Consider the following 14696-nt stretch of genomic DNA (forward strand, 5'->3'; position numbering starts at 1 on the left):
AAGACAAAAACTGAGAAGAGTTAAAGTATGCTTAAATTTCTAATGTGGACTAGATTAACTTCCTACACAGATTTACACAGAGATGACTGAGCATGGAAAATGCAAGTCAGACCTTAGAATCAGATAATTGTGCATCAAGTACACAGATCAGACCTTAAAAAGGAAATACTAGGAATCAGATTAGAACATATAAATCACGATTGTAAAGTGTTTCAAGAGGAGGTACATCGAATTTCATCAGGACACCTTACCACAACCAAGATAAGGGGCGCATCGCCTGGGATGTGGAGATATGTTTCCCTGGAGTGGGCCATATCCCCTGGGAAAGGGAGAAGCGTCTCCAGGACAAGGAAACGCAGGGGCATGATTACTAGTTTCGGGGACACATCCCTTGCAGGACAGACTCTGAATAAGAAAGCAAAACAAAACAAAGTGATTGCTTTACTTACAGGATCATGGCCTTTCAGAAGAATAAAATCCAAAGCTGCATCTGTAACTTTTAATGCGATAACTCTCTCTGCAAGACGAATTTCTACATCTTTCATCTGTAGTCTAACAACTTTTTTGAGTTGATCATGAAAGAGAAAATTAAATACCACTATCTCATCAATTCTGTTTAACAGCTCCGGTCTGAAATGTCTTCTAACCTGCAACAACATTTAAAAAAAGGCATGTCAGAGCACCGCAGCCGACTACATGATAATTATATGACAAAGATGCACACACAGTCCAGAAAAATGAAAGCACCTACTTCTTGCATAACGTTGTCTCTGGCAGCTTTTATTTTTATGTTGTCAGGCATTGCAGCAAGCAAGAACTCGGCTCCAAGGTTGGATGTCATGATAATGACTGTGTTTGAGAAGCTAACTGTGCGACCTTGTCCATCTGTGAGTCTACCATCATCGAGTATTTGAAGCAAAGTGTTGAGGATTGAATTATGTGCCTTTTCAACTTCATCAAAAAGAACAATACTACAGGGCCGTCTCCTTACTGCTTCTGTTAGTTGCCCCCCTTCTTGATAACCAACATAACTGTCATTTCAAAATCAGACACATCTAACCATTTTAGGTCTGTGCAACAGCAAATTTATTAAGAAAAATTAAATAAGTGTCATGCTGTCAAACAATTTCCATTGACAACATTTAACTTTTCACATACCCAGGGGGGAGCACCTATGAGCCTTGAAACTGAGTGTTGCTCCATATATTCAGACATATCAATCCGGACGAGCTGTTTTTCATCATCAAACAATTGAGCTGCAAGAGCCTTTGCAAGTTCTGTTTTTCCAACTCCAGTGGGCCCCAAGAAGAGGAAAGATCCAGTTGGTTGTTGAGGTCTTCCAAGTCCAGCTCGTGATCTTATCACAGCTTTGGCAACTGCCTGAACTGCCTCATCTTGTCCAACAACTCTTTCATGCAACCTGCCCGCCAGACCTGTCAGTCGCTCCTTTTCATTCTGACCAATTCTTGTAACGGGGATACCAGTCCAGCTACTCACAACCTGCATGCATCCTATGGTTATTTATCCAAAACATCACCCACTATAGCTATCCTTGCTGGTATAAATAAATTCTGTCAATCATATTCAATGGAAGGCATGTTTAGAGACTTAAAATCAACGTTTAATGTACCTCTGCATGTTGGGTATTTTTAGGTGGGAAAAAATACCAAAACCAAACACACAGACACCACAGAGCCAATGCTCTGTTTTCACTGTTCCAGGATCTTTGCACAGGGAAGCCTTTTTAAACAAATTTGCTAATAACAGTCCATTACACAGTTACAAAAAACATTTTCTATTGCTTTTAAAAAAAACTGTTACAAACTTCATCCTCTGCGCAGAGAGGGATTCACTGGAGAAACTTTGTCTCCTCATTTATGGTCTTCCACTGCTGTGGGCATTACAACAACTTCTGTTTTACAATGGGGGTAAAGAAAATTACATCCCCTGCTCCTTATATCTCGCACTGCTGTGCGTTTAACATTTACCACAAAATTACCTACGCCTCTGTTCAGGTTTTACCGCACTGCTGTGCATTCTATACAACAAAAATTCACCACCGCCACCGTGGGCAGGCACAACATTGCTCTTTGTTCTCTGAGCAATTACTCCCGTGCAGCACACCACACTTTTGCCTATTCTGTCTTTACCGCACTGCTGTGCGTTCAATACAATTCCATGAGCTCTCGCACTGCTGTGCGTTTAAAACTAACCCACACAACACTACGCAGCCACCACTCCATTACATTGCACCTCTGTTCTTTATGAACCTCTCGCACTGGCACAATACCATGTTCTTCGTGAACAACACACAAAAAAAAATCACACACTCCACCGTGCGCAGGCACCATACCCATAAAAACTAATTCACGTCGGCCCCCTTTTTTTTACTACATATACTTGTGGGCTCAACACAGCATTTTTATATATAAAACATACAAAAAAAATAAAAACTACAGCACGTAGCCTTTACTCTACAACGTATATAAAAAACATATATAATAATATATGCCCATAACCATATTAAAAAGGCCTCCACCAAAAAACTACGAACAGCATTAAATTCCATAAATTCTTCCATCCGGCGGTCAAACCAAAAACCATTACCGCACGCAAAAATGTGATTTGACGTGGGCCCGTGCACCTTCGGGAAATCGACGGCTGAGATTGGGCGCCCTGATCACTTGGCTGATCCAACGAGGTTCGCACACCAACCTCGGGAAAAACAAACGGACTTTAGCGTCCGGGGAAAGCTGTTTCGGCGCCCGTACATGAGACGCATGGCGCGCCCTGATTGTGTCGACACCCCTGCTACGGAAACCACCTTTGGTGAATGGCGGTGCGGGGAGACCGGGGTTGTTTTCAAAAACCGCCGCGCGGTTGAAATTAATATTCCAACACTCCCCTTTAATTTCAACTGTTGGGCATTCAGACATACCCAAGCACTTCCTCACATAGACGGATTCCTCAACACTGCTGTTACAAAAATATCATCCTCACATAGAGGGATTCACCAACTGCTTCTGATGCAGTTCACAAACAATCAAAATTGTCTTCCTCTTAATAGAGGGATTCACCTGAAACTGTGCTTAAGAGCACCTTCCTCATGACAGAGGGATTTACCAAACTATGCTAAAGAGTATCTTCCTCTCAACAGAGGGATTCACCAATGACTATGCTGAAAAGCATCATCCTCTTGATAGAGGGATTTACCATGACAATGTGCTGAAAAGCACTTTCCTCTTTAATAGAGGGTTTCACCAAATGACTGCTTCAAATGCAGCTCCAAAACAAAACATTCATTGCACTGTTGTGTATACTCCACACTGCTGTGTGTTCACTTGCACTGCTTGTGCACTTTTCAAAGACAAAATACTCTGTCTTTTCTGGAACAATTACACTGTCCCAACTTACAAATTTACACTGCTGTGTGTAAACATTTCTTACACTCACTGCTGTTGCATATGTTGCATTTCAATTCAATAAACAACACATTCACTATACTTACATTTACTGCTGTAAAGAAAAAATTTCTTTTACATCTGTTGTTGTCCATTACCTTTCATTTCTTCAACAAAACTTTAATGCTACTGCATCTTTCTTGTTTGCATTGCTGTGTGCTTCTCCTTCTTCACGATGGGAAAACTTTTCTTCAAGCTGCTGCTGTCCATACACTTGCTGTTGTGTTGCTGCTGCAATTTGCACTGTTGTGTGCACATACACTTGGCACTTCATTCTCCACAAAAAAAATTAACACGGGCTGCTGCCTTTTCTTATGCACCCTTGCTTTACACAATCTTCAGCTTCATTCATTTTATTTTCATAATGCACTGCTGTGCAATTCCTTTCGATTTGCTGCTGCCACACACATTCTCATTCACCCATGTGCATTAAAAATCTGCTGTCCCTGTTTTTCTTTATGCATCTCTGTGCATGTTGCATTGCATACAAAAAGAAATATTACATTTTTCACTGCTGTGTGAAAAATTTCATTGAATTCTCAGCCACTGGGCATTTATGCTCTGCTGCGTTTTGCCTTCTTCTCATTTTCTTATCACTGCTTTGCATTTTCATTCCCAATACAAAACATTTCCATCTGCTATGTATTATACTCACTCTGCTGTGAGTATGTTCTCTCACATTACATAGAAGGAAACTACCTTCCATTGCTATGCATTTCAATGCATGTGCTCCAAAAAAAATTTCCAAACTGCTGTCTTGTATTTTGTCTTCCCACTGCTATGAGGGTTTCCATGCTTTGCATTTTTCTCTTATCTCGCTGCTGCTCTTTACATTTCAGCGCTGCCATCTTTTCTTCTTTATGCATTTCTGTGCATATTGTATAAAAACAAAGCAAAAACATTGCTGATTTCATCACTGCTGCATATTACCTTTCAGAGGGATTAACAAAGATTTCATTTGCAACTGTTGCGCTGCAATACATCCTCCATCAACAAATGACTGTTAATACAGTTCAGCAAGTAAAAATTACAAGCTCCCCTTTAATGTGTGCTTGTCTTCTTTTGGCAGACTCTTCTCAAAACAAATTTAGATCCACTGGGGAGTTCAAGAGGTTTTCAGATTGCCTTTCCTTCCTTCTCCATACTTGTGTAACTTTCTTTTTTTGCATGGGTCTAGCTTGTGTAAGATCCCATGTTAAGTTACACTCACGTGCCATATGCCCAATGTTATGACACTTGAAACATTCAACATTTTTCATGAATGACATTTCATGATTTCTTCTAAAATTGTTTCTTGGAGATTGTCGGAGACTACAACATCTATCTCTATGAAATGTTCTACAATCTTTTGCCATATGACCAAAGTTTGAGCAAGCATAACAATAACCATAAAATGAACTTTGGTACCTGGGAGATGGAGGTTTTCTTGATGCACTTCTGAACCCTTGCTGCTTTGAGATCCTTTGATGATCACCATTGCCTCTTGCCTTTTTGCCATCAGCTACATTTCTTCTTGGAGCTGGTTTTCTTCTTGGAGCAGGATTTCTTCTATTGCAGCCTTCATTTTTCTCCTTGCCTTTGCTGGAACTAGGAGCATCACCATCTCTTTCTGGCTTCTTCACATCTCCTTTGCTTAAAGCATCCTCATCCTTGTTTGAGGGTTCACCTACATACCCAAGTCCTGATTTATCAGATGGAGATCTGTGATAGCTGAGCATGTCATCCAAAGCTTGAGAGCTCTTCATGATCTTGTTCATCCCTTCAACCTTCTTCCTGAGGAGGACAATCTCTTCTTCTAACTTTTCACATTCATTATTTTTCTTTGCTAGTTGTCCCTAAGTTTCTTCCTTGCTACGAGTAGCTTCAGCTGCTACTATTTTGAAGGAGATAATATCTGTCTTCATTTTGGAGATTTCTTCATCTTTTGCTTGACTGCTCTTCATTTTCTTTTCAGCTTCTTGTGCCTGCTTCTTGGCTTCTTGCAGTTCGGACTTAAGGGAGGAGACCTCTACCTTGTACTGTCCAATCTCTTCTACAAGTTTTTTCATTCTCTTGTGCCTTTGTTCAAGTTGACTTGTCAAGGCATCTGCCTGCTTCTTTGCACTATTCAGCTGATTTGTCATGGATATGACTTCTTCATGATGTTTCCTCTTGCATTGATCAAGCTCCTTCTTAAGCTTGGCAAGCTCTTCATCTCTTTCTTTTACTTGAAGTTTGATGAGGTCAAGCTTTTCATTTTCAGCTTCCATGATGGGTTCTTCTTGACTCATTGTCATGGTCAGTGCTCCCTTTGCATGAAGGTCATGCAGTCTATCCCATATATCCTTTGCTGATGTATATTTTCCTAGATTCTTCTTCACAGAATCAGGCAGTCCATCCAAGATAGTCTTTGCTGCTTGTGCATCATATTCCATGGATTCTTTATCCATCTTGCTGTCATCAATCACTGACTCCCAGATTTCAATCCCCTCAAACTCTAAGAAAGCCCTCATCTTTATTTCCCATACATCAAAGTTTCCATCAAACTTTGGGGTTTCAAATAGAATGTATTCTAATGGATTGCCTTCTAGTTTAGTAGAGGAGGGAGACACATTTTTAGCAGGCTTGGAGGCTTTCTTCTTTGACCTTGCCATTCTTATCTAGGCTTTAAATACTTGACTGTTTTTTTTTTCTTTTAAATCACTGACTGTTCTTTTAACAGTAACACAAAGGAAAGCTTTGAAAAATACCTTAACTCTTTTGGCTGAGTCTTCACACTGCTGGAGAAGTTTGACTGCTGCAACCACACCTTCCTTCAGTTTCTTTGAGTCTTCAAAGAGCCTGGACTAGCTCTGATACCACTGTTGGGTATTTTTAGGTGGGAAAAAATACCAAAACCAAACACACAGACACCACAAAGCCAATGCTCTGTTTTCACTGTTCCAGGATCTTTGCACAGGGAAGCCTTTTTAAACAAATTTGCTAATAACAGTCCATTACACAGTTACAAAAAACATTTTCTATTGCTTTTAAAAAAAACTGTTACACACTTCATCCTCTGCGCAGAGAGGGATTCACTGGAGAAACTCTGTCTCCTCATTTCTGGTCTTCCACTGCTGTGGGCATTACAACAACTTCTGTTTTACAATGGGGGTAAAAAAAATTACATCCCCTGCTCCTGATATCTCGCACTGCTGTGCGTTTAACATTTACCACAAAATTACATACGCCTCTGTTCAGTTTTTACCGCACTGCTGTGCGTTCATTACAACAAAAATTCACCACCGCCACCGTGCGCAGGCACAACATTGCTCTTTGTTCTCTGAGCAATTACTCCCGTGCAGCACACCACACTTTTGCCTATTCTCTCTTTACCGCACTGCTGTGCGTTCAATACAATTCCATGAGCTCTCGCACTGCTGTGCGTTTAAAACTAACCCACACAACACTACGCAGCCACCACTCCATTACATTGCACCTCTGTTCTTTATGAACCTCTCGCACTGGCACAATACCATGTTCTTCGTGAACAACACACAAAAAATCACGCACACCACCGTGCGCAGGCACCATACCCATAAAAACTAATTCACGTCAGCCCCTTTTTTTTACTGCATCGTTTTTATATATAAAACATACAAAAAAAATAAAAACTACAGCACGTAGCCTTTACTCTACAACGTATATAAAAAAACATATATAATAATATATGCCCATAGCCATATTAAAAAGGCCTCCACCAAAAAACTACGAACAGCATTAAATTCCATAAATTCTTCCATCCGGCGGTCAAACCAAAAACCATTACCGCATGCAAAAATGTGATTTGACGTGGGCCCATGCACCTTCGGGAAATCGACGACTGAGATTGGGCGCCCTGATCACTTGGCTGATCCAACGAGGTTCGCACACCAACCTCGGGAAAAACAAACGGACTTTAGCGTCCGGGGAAAGCTATTTCAGCGCCCGTACATGGGACGCGTGGCGCGCCCTGATTGTGTCGGCACCCCTGCTACGGAAACCACCTTTGGTGAATGGCGGTGCGGGGAGACCGGGGTTGTTTTCAAAAACCACCGCGCGGTTGAAATTAATATTCCAACACTGCAATCTGCTCAGGTCCCACAGATTCTGTTAACATGAAATTTTCTCTCATCACAGCTTCATGTTTAGTAATTGCAATCTCTAATTCTTTAAGGGACCCATATCGAATATCAGCAACTCGTGCTAAATCCATCCTACGATCTGCTTTTTGCAGAGCTGACAACAATTCCTTACGTTTCTGCTTCAGTGACCAGATTTCTTTTGCGCTCTCTTTTGCTTTTTGGTATTTCATTTTCAACAGTTGCAACCTATCTCTCAAATCATCAAGGTTCTTGTGAACCTGTCAGAATCAAAAGAGAAAGAAAATTGAGTTTTCTTACAGAATATGAGACGAAAGGTTTTTACCGACCAACAATTTTCACTCTATCAAGCAACATTGAACACCCCTACATACACACAAATTTCAATACACATCTATATATCAGAGCATTCCCATCATAATCAAAATGCCTACAGACTGATCAGCAAGACAGCCGAGAAAGTTGCCAAATTATATCCAAGTACCGACCTTAACCAAACAAGCTTGACTGGCTTTATCTTTCTCCTTTTCAAGAGCATGCAACTCAACTCCTAGTTGACTCCTTTTCCTTTCAAGGGTGTCAATTTCTTCAGGTTGACTATCCAGCTGCACTCTTACACTTGCACATGCCTCATCTACCAGATCAATTGCTTTATCTGGAAGATACCGCCCTGTTCAGACAAATGCATTGCAAATCAGTTTCACAAATCCCCAAAGGAGTTCTTGATCTCTTGAGAGTTAAACGCAGAATATGTTAAACCTTCTTCACAAGTCAAACACTCAGTTATACATAAACTGCACCCTGAACGATTAGGGAATTGCCGCACTTCAGTTTCTGATCCTTAGATTTACAATGTATATATGAGGATATGATGAAAGGCCCATAGCCAAATGATGTAAGATGTAAATGCTGTACATTGAAGATTAATAATTAAAAAATATATCACTAAATAAAAATATTTATAAGAAGAATTTCGGCGTAAATCACATATAGAAAGACCTTTGTCGACGCGTTTCGAACCAACTAGTGTGGTTCATCGTCAATGTAGAAATAATAGCAGAGATTGTAGAAAGAATAGCAAGAAAAATGGGAGAAGACCAAGAAATATGAAACTGAATTTGTATCTGCTTTATTCAAGAATGAATTTTTCTCTACATGAGCATTCGATATATTCATGTGAATAACTACCGTTACATAACTAAATTACTCGTTACAAAACTGTTTAACTACATTTACCCAAATTCGTTGTCAAACTAACAAACTCCACCTTGACAACAATTTTCCCATTCATCATCTCTCCAGCAAGCCAAGAGAAGCTAAACACCACCGCAACTTCTCTACTGTAACTGGCTTTGTGAATATGTCTGCACAATTTTCTCGTGTGTGGACCTTTTTAAGAGCTACTTTTCCACCATCGATCACATGTCTCAAAAAATGATATCTCACATCAATGTGCTTAGTTCTGTTGTGATAGGCAGGGTTTGTGGCCAAGTGAATAGCACTTTGACTGTCACAAAGTACACTCACTTTCTCCTGCGTTCTTCCAATTTCATCGAGCAAACCCTTTAACCAGATTGCTTCTTTACTGGCATCTGAAGCAGCTATATATTCAGCTTCGGTAGTGGACAATGCAACCGTGTCTTGAAGCTTTGACATCCAACTAATTGCTCCACCTGCAAGAGTAAAGATGTAACCTATAGTAGATCTTCTTTTGTCCAAATCACCTGCATAGTCAGCATCTACATATCCGCAGACTGATCCTTCACTACCATTAAAGACGATGCAATGATCTCTTGTGCCTCTTAGATATTGAAGCACCCATTTCACTGCTTGCCAATGTTCTTTACCTGGATTTGCCATGAACCTGCTGACAACTCCAACTGCATGTGAAATGTCAGGTCTTGTAGATACCATCGCATACATTAAGTTGCCTACCGCATTTGCATATGGTACATGAGACATATACTGCTTTTCTTCATCAGCTCTAGGACTCAAAACCGAAGAAAGCTTAAAATGGGAAGCTAGGGGAACATTAATAGGTTTCACATTATTCATAGAGAACTTTTCAAGTACCTTCTCCACATACTTATGCTGTGATAACCAAAGCTTACCATTTTTCCTGTCTCTGTGTATCTCCATGCCCAAGATATGTTTTGCTGCTCCAAGATCCTTCATATCAAACGCCCTAGAGAGTTGAGCCTTTAACCTGTTGATCTCTTCCATGCTTTTGCTTGCAATAAGCATATCGTCAACATACAAAGCTAAGATAATGAATATGCCATTGAAACTTTTGAAGTACACACAATGATCATACTCACTTCTTATAAAGTTCTGGCTCACCATGAAGGAATCAAACTTCTTGTACCATTGTCTGGGAGACTGCCTCAGACCATACAATGATTTCCTGAGCTTGCAAACTAATCTTCTGTTGCGACCTCGTACAAAACCTTCTGGTTGTTCCATATATATCTCTTCGTTCAAATCACCATGTAGAAAAGCTGTTTTAACATCTAACTGTTCTAACTCAAGATTAAGCAACACAGTTAGTGCCAACACAGTACATATAGAAACAAGTTTTACAACTGGAGAAAAAATCTCATGAAAGTCTATACCTTCAACCTGAGAATACCCTTTTGCTACCAGTCTCGCCTTATATCTTTCGATACTACCATCAACTTTCCGTTTCAGCTTGAAGACCCATTTACATCCAACAACACTTCTCCCTTCAGGAAGCTCTACAAGATCCCAGGTATTGTTCTTGGCTAAGGAGTCCATTTCTTCTTCCATAGCCTTTTTCCATTTCTCGCTATCTGTATCATCTATCGCTTCCTGATAACAAGACGGTTCCCCATCTTCAGTAACCAAAGCAAAAGATGAAGCAGAATCTTCATACCTTTTGGGAGTTTTCCTTTCCCTTGTAGACCTTCTCAGAGTGACTGGTTGCTGAACTGGTTCAGAAACTTGCACTGGTTCAGAAGCTTCAACGGCTTCCTTTGTGTCTTCAACACCTTTGTCTCCAGAAGTCTCTCCTTCCTTTCGACTGTCACCGAAAGATCTAGCCTCCAACTGAACTCGTTGACTCGGTGATACCTGTTCCTGTTCCATTCTTTCAACATTTGATTTTAACAAAGAGGATTCATCAAATGTTACATCTCTACTAATGACTATCTTCCGCAATGTAGGATCCCACAACCTATATCCTTTCACTGCATAGTCATACCCAACAAAGACATAACATTTCGACTTTGGATCTAATTTTGAACGCTGATTTTTCGGAATAAGAGAATAAGCATCACAGCCAAATATCCTCAAATGAGAATAGTCACAAGACTGACCTGTCCAAACTTCTTCAGGAATTTTACAATCAATCGCTACTGAAGGTGATCTGTTAACTAAATAACAAGCAGTAGATACTGCTTCTGCCCACAACTCCTTTTGCAAGTTAGCATTGCTGATCATGCTTCTGGCTCTTTCCATAAGAGTCCGATTCATACGCTCAGCAACACCATTTTGCTGAGGAGTATAAACAGCAGTTTTGTGTCTAACAATGCCCTCATCCTTACAGTATTGTTCAAACTCAACAGAAGTGAACTCACCACCATTGTCAGTTCTTAGACATTTAATAGATTTGCCTGTTCTTTTCTCTACCATTACTTTAAATTGTTTAAAGACATTGAATACATCAGCTTTCCTTTTTAGCATATAGACCCAAACTCTACGAGAGTAATCATCAATGAACGTTAAAAAATACAATGCACCTCCATATGACATAACAGGGGAAGGCCCCCACAGATCAGAATGAATGTAGTCTAAAACATCTTTACTATTATGATTGCCAACTTTAAATCTCTGTTTACACTGTTTTCCATACACACAATGTTTACAGAAATCTAAATTCAAGGATTTCAGACCGGGAAGAGATTTACGTTTCATCAGTATGTGAAGACCTTTCTCGCTCATATGACCCAAACGCTGATGCCACAGACGAGTACCTGCTTCTTCCTTTTCTGACGCAACCGCTGCTTCACCGACCTGAGTACTTCCTTTTAACCTGTAAAGATTTCCGACCTTTTCTGCCTTCATAACCATAAGAGCACCTTTGAAGACCTTCAAGACGCCATCCTGACCTGTAAACTTATAACCATCTGAATCCAACACTCCCAAAGAGATTAAATTTTTCTTCAAATTAGGTACATGTCTAACACTAGTTAATGTCCTAACTGTGTTATCATACATCTTAATCCTGATATCTCCCATCCCAACAGTCTGACATGACATATTGTTACCCATAAACACAGAACTACCGTTTACATTTTCATACGAAGTAAACCAGTTTCTATGTGGGAACATATGATGCGAAGCACCAGAGTCTAACAGCCAGCTATCAAAACTCTGAGAGACATTACATTCAGGTGAAGTTTCATCTATCATACACAATTCTTCAGCAGATAAAACTTCGTCTACCATACCTGAATCAGCCTGATTCGCTTCGTTCTTCAGGTTTTCGGATTCCTTCCGTTTCCAACAGTCCTTCTTCAAGTGTCCAACCTTACCGCAGTTCCAACATTTTGCCTTACACTTCTTGCCCTTCGATTTCGACCTGGAAGACCCCCTTGGTTTGTCTCCTCTTTCCTTTGAGCGTCCTCTAGGGACCATGGCTTCTGACGCAGTTGTATCAGTGCTGGATTTCCTTCGTACTTCTTCAGACAGAAGAGCTCCCACGACTGATTCAAACTTCAAAGAATCAGCAGAGCTGAAGCTGATTGAGGTTACGAAGTGATCCCATGATTCAGGGAGAGAACACAGCAAGGTTATGGCTTTATCTTCTTCCTGTATTTTGACTTCCATATCTGTTAATTGACAAATTAGTGTATTAAAAACATTCAAATGTTCTGCAACGCTTGAACCTTCTTTCATTCGAAGACTGTATAATTGTTGTTTCAGATAAATTCTGTTGGTTAATGATTTTGTCATATAAAGGTTTTCAAGTTTTTCCCACAAACCTGACGCCGTAGTCTCTTCAACGATGTTGAAGAGAACTTCATCCGCTAGACATAACCGGATGGTCCTGAGAGCTCGGGCATCCAAGTCCTCCCAGTCTAAAGTAGTCATGGTTGTAGGTTTCTTAGTAACCCCATCCAATGCCTTGTGCAACCCTTATTGCACAAGCAGATCCTTAACCTTCAGTTTCCAAAGAGCAAAATTGCTCTTTCCGGTGAATTTCTCCACCTCGAATCTTGCATTCGACATCTTGGCCATTTTTCCTCCTTCCTAGGGTTTCAGTCTCTCTAAGAAAAAAAAATAACCTCCCCAATTCAAACAGAAAGACAAGTTTCAAATCCTTTGTTTCTTGCAAACCCTTTTGTTTTTCTAGTTTCAAAACATTCTTGCAAATCTCTTGTAAACGTTTTCTTCTACAATATTTGTAAAAAACAACATCCTTTTCAATCTCTGCTGTCTTTAAGAAAAAAAAATTTCTGAACAACCTTTTCAATCTGTTGTTCTACAATATTTGGAAAAAAAACAACAACCTTTTCAATCTCTGCTGTCTGAAAAAAAATTTCTGAACAATCTTTTCAATCTGCTGCTGTCTTTAAAAAAATTTCTGCAAACCCTTCCTTTTTTTCAATATTTTTATAAAAAACCACAACTTGACTTGATTTCAATCTTCAGCCTTTGTTTTTTTAAAAAAACATTTCTGCTGGAAAAAAAAAAACAAGTCTGAAAACTCCGATCAATACCCGGATTTCACGCAGGCTCTGTCACAAATCCTCTGCAACTTTATGCAGGCCAGCAGGCAGATAATGCAGGCTCTCCTTCTTTTAAAAAAAAAATACGCAGCAGTCTGGCTCTTCTGGTTCTTCACACAGGGACAGCACGTCTACAGGGTCTTTAAAAAAAAAACGCCTCACGCTACACAGCAATCTCCCTCACGCACAGCCTTTCACGCTTCACCACAGCCTCACGTCTCCTTCACGCAGGGTTTTGGTCACTGGAACGGTTCTTCAGCCTCACGTCTCCTTCACGCAGGACACATACAGCCCTTCACGCCTCACGCTGATACACGCAGCACGATTCGAGGCTCTCACGCTGATACAGCCACATGCCCAGGTTTTTGGACTCACGGCTCCGATACCACTTGTAGAAATAATAGCAGAGATTGTAGAAAGAATAACAAGAAAAATGGGAGAAGACCAAGAAATATGAAACTGAATTTGTATCTGCTTTATTCAAGAATGAATTTTTCTCTACATGAGCATTCGATATATTCATGTGAATAACTACCGTTACATAACTAAATTACTCGTTACAAAACTGTTTAACTACATTTACCCAAATTCGTTGTCAAACTAACAGTCAGGACAAGTTGAACAGATCCAGTCTAGTCTAAGCAGAGACTCAAACGGCTACAAAAGGTTAATCTTTTGTTAAATTAGCCGTTAATCTTTTGTAGCCGTTTGAGTCTCTGCTTAGACTATTTAACATGCTAGACTGGATCTGTTTCTTCAACTTGTCCTGACGATGAACCACACTAGTTGGTTCGAAACGCGACAAAGGTCTTTCTATATGTGATTTACGCCGAAATTCTTCTTATAACTATGATGGATCACAGAAGCCTCAATTCTACAATTAAATAAAAATATATTATTTTATCCTAACTCTAAGTCACTTCATATTATCCTAAGTCATATCAACCTTGTAGTTAGTAGAGAAAGTGAGATACATGGGCTACTTAGGAAGACACATGGTTAGTTGTGAACATGCCGCAATATAACCTATGACTGGTTATGTAAAAGATATTTTTCAATCAATATTCCTAAAGGATATTTGAGAGGCTACGCTGCCATAGTGTGACTCTAACAAAATGTTGGATATGGTTGTTATGAATATTATGTGGCAATTATGATTATGCGCATGATAAATTATTGCCTTTGAGAAAACTTAGTTGTAGCTAAGAATCCCCAGAGTTTCCTATAGAGAAATTTCTTGGTCAGTTTATGATGAAACATAGAGAGGAAGTGAGATATCCCAAGGGATTATGTGACAGAAAAAGGGATCCCATTCCTTGGGTTGTGCAGGCTAAGGGGAAAAGAGAGTTGGTGGATCGAGATTGCTCTTAAGAGTTTTTAGAATA

The 14696-nt window shown here is 39.9% G+C and overlaps 1 pseudogene; it reads right to left on the minus strand.

The window, feature by feature from the left end:
- Window positions 1-237: 237 nt before the first annotated feature.
- The window catches only part of LOC149184592 (chaperone protein ClpB1-like), a 98818-nt pseudogene continuing 84359 nt past the window's right edge, over window positions 238-14696 (minus strand).

Source organism: Pinus tabuliformis, chromosome 3_2 (genome assembly GCF_031772625.1).
Source record: "Pinus tabuliformis cultivar Carrire ecotype Pingquan chromosome 3_2, CPIR1, whole genome shotgun sequence".
In the NCBI taxonomy this organism is placed as follows: Eukaryota; Viridiplantae; Streptophyta; class Pinopsida; order Pinales; family Pinaceae; genus Pinus; species Pinus tabuliformis.